A 7,449-nucleotide genomic window follows, 5' to 3' on the forward strand; every position below is an offset into this window, starting at 1 on the left:
GAGCCTTTACCATGTAATGATGACTAAGCTGAGTCCACCTTTGTGGAAGTTAGCTGGTACGCGAAGGTAAATGGGAGAACGATGAGCCGGTATAATGGTATTGAAGGGCAAGGTGGGTCGTTCATTATTGATCAAGGTTAAAGTAGGAGGACACGCTTGACTGGAGTGAAAACTTGAGAGGCGCGCAGGTGCCAGGCCCTGCAGAGTTTGCATACCATACTAAAGAGCTTGGACTTTGTCTCAGGCAGTGTGGAACATTGTTCTTAGTAACCAGATTTTCAGAAGGCTTGGCCAAGAGCCCCCATAGCTATGTTGGCCATGGAAATGTTAATGTACCAAATCATAAGCACATATACACAGTAAATGCATAAATGCATCTGCCCAGTGCATTAAGTATTTTCTAGACATACTGAAATGCAAATAATTTCGATATTGACTCATTTCTTCAAGGGAAAATAAGGAAGAGTTTTGTAGATAAGCTAATGAACTTGGGATAATGCAAAATAAAGGGTGCAGAATATAACCATTTTGGGTGATGGCAGGACTATGAGGAAGGGGAGAGTGTGCAAATGTGGAGAGAAAGGTGAAGCATGATTGAGTCTGGCAAAAATTTAGAAGTGATGACATGAGAGCTGGTGCAGTAGCTGGAACAATGTGCTCTTGATAAGGAATTCCACTACTTTTTTGGAGGAAGATGTATTTCGGAAGTAGGAGAGGGGCAGTGTCCAGCAATTTAAATAGCAGAATAATAGAATTCAGTATTGAATTTTAGAAAGGCCACCTTCTCCCCAAGCAATCTGGGGAATGGGTAGCCTGATAATTGACTAGAGGCAGAGTCTAGTACGTATGCTCTTAAAATAGTCCAGTTGAGAAATCCTTAGTCCTGAATAAAAAGAGGTGTGAGGGATGAGCAAGAGGGATGGGCAAGAGGCAGTAGATCTCATTTATGTTGGAGAAAAATTATGTATATTTAGGGTTAATTGAAAGTGGGGCTACTGAAAGAATACATGGGGATAAAGCTCAAAATCAGTGCTTTATCAGTGAGGGCCTGTGTGATCCTCCTTATCAAGATGAATAAGGTTAGGACCCTCTAAATTAGGTGTTTAGGGTTTACTAGGGCTATTGTTCAGTTTGGTGCTATTAATTTTGTGTAAGGCTAATGGACCAACTATACAGAATCTGCCTTAATCCAGCTACCATTCCTCCCTTTTGATACCCCCAAGGGAGAGATATCATAAGGACTCTTGTCCAGTGGGAATCCCAGTATCACTTTCTTATTATTACTGCTCAGTGCCAGACTCTGACGAATGGGGATAGGGGATGCAGTTTGGACTTGAGGCGGAGGGTAGATAAGTATTCCTTGAACTTAAAGCCAGAGTTAACTTCGATTCTCTGTAGAGCTTGAGGTGCCTGTATAGCCGTTGCACAGGCTGGAGGAAAACAGGAGAGAGAAGAAATGAGCTAGAGATGTGACGGCCCTGTCTGACCTCAGGCAGTACAGTGAGCAACAGAGCCCCAGGAAAAGTCACATGGGTAACCTTAAAAACAAAGCAGACCAAAAGAACAAAAACTTATTTTGGAAAGTTGTGAATATACATAAAAGCAGAGAGATTTGTAAAATGGATTCTAGTGCATTTATCATGGGGCTTCAATTATAAAAATAAAAGCACTGATGTTTCATCTACACATCAAGCCATAAACTATTTTAAGGAAGATCTAGGACATCCTATCTATTTACATGTAAGCTCATCGGTTTATATACTTAAGGGATAACATCCCCCCACCTTAGTAAGATTCTAATCTCTTAGAGATCCTATCCAAACACATTAGCCTTGTCCTTCTCTTTGGACAAAGATGGGATGTGGGGGTAACAATCTCCTCTCAACTCCACACATACACAGGACACCCAGAAGCACATTATACACAGAGCTTACAGTTTCAGCTTCACCTGGAAGAATTTTAAATCAGTATCTGAGTCTCACATTCAAACTGTAATGCTGCAAAATAAAGGAACACAGGAATTTATGTGGAAATTTTGTTCAGGATAATTTGTAGGAATTTGCATAGCAATATTTTTCAGAAGTGAAAAATTAACCACAGTATATTGCCTTAAAAATCAAAACAAAACAAAACAAATTTTCAGTTCTCAAGCCTGTTAGATTTTTTTTTCAATCCAATATCACAAGCAAGATATTGCCTTTCTCACAGCTACAGAATTAAAGTAGATGGGAGGGGAAGCCAGTAGTGGTGAAGAAGTGAAGTCCAGAGTGGTTGAATATTAAGCTTTTAGCTCTGATTTTATTGACAACAGAGTAGATTTAGACAGAGGGCAGCCCAAGTCACAATGAACAATGTAATGCGTACCTATGTTAGGTCTACTTATGAACAACTGGAACAGTTCTGAGAAATAATAGACATTATGTTGGTAATTATCCTAATCATTATTTTAGGGGTGCTATTAAACTTTTTTCCTCAGATTTGTAGTACATTGTAGTGTTTTTCATATTTTAAAGTAAGCCGTTCATGACAAATTGAATAAGGACCAAATGAGTAGCTGCTGCCTTACTGAAATATGGAATTTTCCACATTTTAAATAGCGGCTGGTTGTACTCTAATAATAGGCGTGACGTGTTCTGATTGGGTGGGGGTCAGTGGCATGGGCAGTGAAAGAGATCACCCATGGTAAAACAAAGGAGATAGAAGTTTATTGAAAAAGTGCAAGGGAGAAGTGGCACAGCAGCAAAGGAATGACTGTCTGCCACGAGGTGGTGGTAAGGGGCTATAGTCATAGGGTGGAGTGAGGAAGTAGAGAAATACATGGGATCTTCCCTTTTTGGGTCATCTTAGAAAGTGTCCTGGTCGTAAATTTGCCCATTGGTGAGTTAGGGCCTATGGTGGTTTCAAGGTGGGTTGCTTAATAAGCCTGTGTGTATTCAGTTCGGTGGTCATTGTGGGCCTGTTTATCTTGCTCAAGTTTCCATTGCTCAAGCTTGTTGCCTAAAACTGGCCTCTATGTTGCCCCCTGACAGATCAACAATAATAAATATTTGGCACTCGGGTGCAAGTCTTCAGCTGCTTCATGTTGGATGAGGGGGCATGTTATCCTTATATAAATTTGTTGATCCATCAGGGGTTCAGCGCAGTTAGAGACCAGAGCATAGTATTATATTTATGTTCTGAAGGGCAATTTCAGTCAAACTCCATGATGACCTGGTCCGTGGTCTTTAGCAGGAGGGGGTTCTGTGATGGTCTGGGCTAGAATCCTTGTTGGATCATCTTTTTTTTTTTTTTTTTTTATGATAGTCACAGAGAGAGAGAGAGGCAGAGACACAGGCAGAGGGAGAAGCAGGCTCCATGCACCGGGAGCCCGACGTGGGATTCGATCCCGGGTCTCCAGGATCGCGCCCTGGGCCAAAGGCAGGCGCTTAACCACTGCGCCACCCAGGGATCCCGGATCATCATTTTTTATGTAGAATTGTTAGATTATAGAAGAGACAGATTTAACAGATTAAAGAGGGGTGACCAATAATGAGGAGTATAAGAATTAAGGTGGGGTCCTTAGAAGGGAAAAAGCCAGGACAGCTATGATCAGTTTTTTTTTTTTTTTTCCCCTGGAAAACCATCACTGGGTTGCATGGTCCCAGAGGGAAGAAGCCTGTTTAATCAGACTGTGGATATTTTCTTGGATATGTCCTGACTGATTGATCCAAAAGCTACATTGCTATTTTAGCATGGCACAGATACCCCCTGGCCTACAGCTAGGAGGTCTAAACCATTATGGTTCTGCAAAACAAACACAGCTATAGACTCCAACTGGGTTTGTATAGTTAGGATGGATTTAGCTATTGTTCCTAGGCTTTTTGTGACCTCTCTATATAAATCATGATAGATGATGCATGAGGTTGTAATACCTCCCACCCCAGTTCCAATTTCTGCAGTTATTCCTATGCCAAGAAGAAAGGAGATTAAGTGAATAGCATGCTTCACTGGGGTGAGGTGCATCTGATTAAGGAAAGGGGCATGGGAGTGTCCTCTGAGGTATCAGAATATTTGGGGAAAGCATCACAATGATGCAAGTTCCAGTCCAATTGGTGGGGAGACAGATGTGGATAGCAATACGTAGAGTGTGTCTTTCTAGGACTTTAATAACAACTAGAGACAAGCTCATTCTCTTTGATAAAAGCAAGATTGGATTTACTTTTTAAAGATTTTATTTATTTATCTATCTATCTACTTATTTATTTATTTATTTATTTATATTTAAGAGAGAGAGAGAGAACTCACATGAGCAAGGGGAGGGGCAAAGGGGGAGAGATAATTTCAAGCAGACTCTCGGCTGAGTGTGGAGCCCGACATGGGGCTTGATCATGATCTGAGCCAAAATCAAGACATTAACGGACTGAGCCACCCGCCACCCTTGGATTAATTTTTTCAGTAGAACAACCATTATTAAAAACTTCTTATATGTTCTAACTCACTTAACCCATATTTATCCCCATAATGTGGTTTTTAATATCTAATTGTAGAGGGAAAACACTGGCCAAGTAGTATGATATCAATGCATCTCAGTTGAACTTACTGTCTTGTTCTAAATTTGGTGCTCCCTTTTAGATATCAGTGTACTCAGTATGTTATTCTTTTTAGGTGAATAATCTTCTCTCCTTGTCTTAATAACTCCTACTCATCCTTCAGGTATTAACTCCTTTATTACTTCTTTTGGGAACAGTTCCTAGTTTTCCTTCTCCTAGGCTATTAGGTACACAGTCTTCATGCTTTCATATTCTTAGTAATTTTATTTATAAATGTTCATATTAAATGGTAAAACTCTCATAATCCTATTCTAATTAACCAAAATATTGGTTTAATCAACACTGTACATTTCCTGAGTAAAAGCATAGACACACAGCCAATGGACTCCTCCAGAATGCCTTGGCGATGTGTTACTGCTGTTTGCATTGTTTGTTTATTCAAATATGTTATGTTTGTTTCCAGCCCTATTTATTCCATTTGCACTTTTCATTGCAATTATTTATTATATTTCATTGTGTTTATGCAATATTTAATTACAGTACAAGGAAGAATCGCTGTATTTACGAAAACAAATTGGAATATTTCATAAAGACACAATAAAGAATGTTGAAAAAAATAGTCCTATGTTAGGTGAGGAAGAAGCAATATCAAAAAGTGGGAGAAATTCCAAACAGATGCTGTACTTATTTTACATGTGTAAGTTCTCATCTCTTTTTGATTACATTAAAATTTGAAAAAAAATTGGATGGGGAGAATCGTGCAATAAAAGTAAGTTTGATGTCTAATTATTAAGCATATATCTTGCAAAATATATTTTCCTCACATTGAAAGACTAATGAATGTAAATGTTTAAATTAAAAATTGTGTTTGAGATGTGGAATACTCATTATGATTCCCAGTTTAAACATGTTTTTAGTCTTGCTAACCATATTACCAAGGTTGAACAAATGGTGGATACTGATATGATTTAATTCACTAGAGTTTAACGGAGGGACATTTGCAGACATATGAGCAAATTTAAGGAAGTAAACAATGGATAGTGAAACATCTGACTTCTGGTCATTGGATGACATTCCCACCCCGATACCTAAAAAGGCAAAGAATCAAATGGTGTTGCAAGAGCCGGGCATGATCGGGAGGCTTGAAAGAGAAGCTACTTAATATAAGTTGTGGTAATAGGCAAAGGAATTAAGCCCTTGCCAGAACCACAGCCATGTAAGAAAACAGATGAGAAAAAAATACCCTGATTTCTCTTTCCACTGACTCTCCAGTTTCTGGTTGGTGCTGCCCAGTGGCCCAATTCAACTGGTGTCCGAAGGAATCTGGATAATGCAGTCTAATTGTTTTCAGTCCGTTGGGCTTACAGCAAGGCAGAAAAGATCGAAAATGGATGTGGGTGAGGAGTGCCTGGGTGGCTCAGTTGGCTAGCCATCTGCCTTTGGCTCAGGTCGCGATCCCAGGGTCCTGGGATCAAGTCCCACATCGGGCTCCCTGCTCAGCGGGAGTCTGTTTCTCCCTCTGCCCCGCTCCTTACTTGTGCTCTCTCTCCCTCACTCTCTCTCTCTCTTAAATAAATGAAATGTTTAAGTAAGAAAAAACAAAATGGATGTGGATGGTAAAATCTCCAAAATTCCCCACTGTGCCCAAGTACCACTGCTTATCATGATGAGCAAGGAGGGTTCCCCCAATACATTTCCCATTTACCTTCCCCCATTAGATTATAAACCCTGTAAAAGGAACAACATTCTCAATTGGTCGTCACCTAGTAAGTACCTGCATAGTACAGTCAGTCAATCGATGTTAGTTGACTTACTAATATTTAGAAGGAAGAGAAGTTCAGCTTTAAGATTGAACTGACCTTCCCTCTTGCTATTTTTGTAACGCAAGATCATCGTATAGGTTGTAACAGGCACTGGCTTAAGAGATTGAATTCTGACCATCAATTAAGTTCTTACAAATACAAGAAGAGTGATTTGTTAGATTTGGCTTTGATTACTAGCAGCATGTTATGGATTTGAACCAGTTACGCATACAGGAGAAGTACCATAGGTAAGGCACTCAGCTATATGGTCGTTTTAGTAGAAAAGTTAATTAGTTCCCAGGACAACGCTCTATCTTTTATCATTCATCATTTCTTTTCTTTCCTCTTCTACAACCTTATGGTAATCTATTTCACTATACCCACGAAATAGCTCCAAAAAGTAAATTATATACTCTCACCATGCGGTTGATTCATAATGCTTCCCTAGAAGAAAACAACTTGAGTAAAACTCTGAGAACCAGGTATCCGTGCATTGTTTCTCTCAATTTATTTGATTTTCTGCCCTTGTTAAAGCACTTTATCTATTCGTTGACATATCTCTGTAAGCATTAAGGCCTAGAAAAGTATTTTTATGCCTTAGATAAGGTAGAGAGTTAACAAATCTGATAAATATATTGAAAAATAATAGAATGGGATGGGAAACAGGTTTCACTAGACATAGACTATCCGATCTTAGAAACCTCTTAGCTACTTCTTGCCCAGATCCATTATTTGCAAATTAAGTTTCTGAGCCCCACAAAGAATTATATTGGCTATGAAAACACAGAAACTCATAACAGAAAATTCATTTCATCTTCGGGATTTCAAAATTTCTCTTTTCTACGTGGGTTCCTTTATTTTCCGGATCCTACTCGCAGAACACTAACCAAGATACTGGGATGGGATTTCATTTGACAACAAGAGATCTTGCTGGGAATGTTTAAATTTAAAACCAGTTTATTCCAGTCTCAGGGAATTTTAAGTGTCTCTTTCTATATCATCTTTCACTTCATATCTCATGTTATTTGTATGCCTTTTATAGGCTCCCCAGGAGACTAAGCTCCTATTATGCAGTGATTGTGTTTCAAAAATATCTCCTCAACAGCGAGCAAAATACT

The sequence above is a fragment of the Nyctereutes procyonoides genome, unplaced genomic scaffold (genome assembly GCF_905146905.1).
Source record: "Nyctereutes procyonoides isolate TBG_1078 unplaced genomic scaffold, NYPRO_anot_genome, whole genome shotgun sequence".
Classification (NCBI taxonomy): Eukaryota; Metazoa; Chordata; class Mammalia; order Carnivora; family Canidae; genus Nyctereutes; species Nyctereutes procyonoides.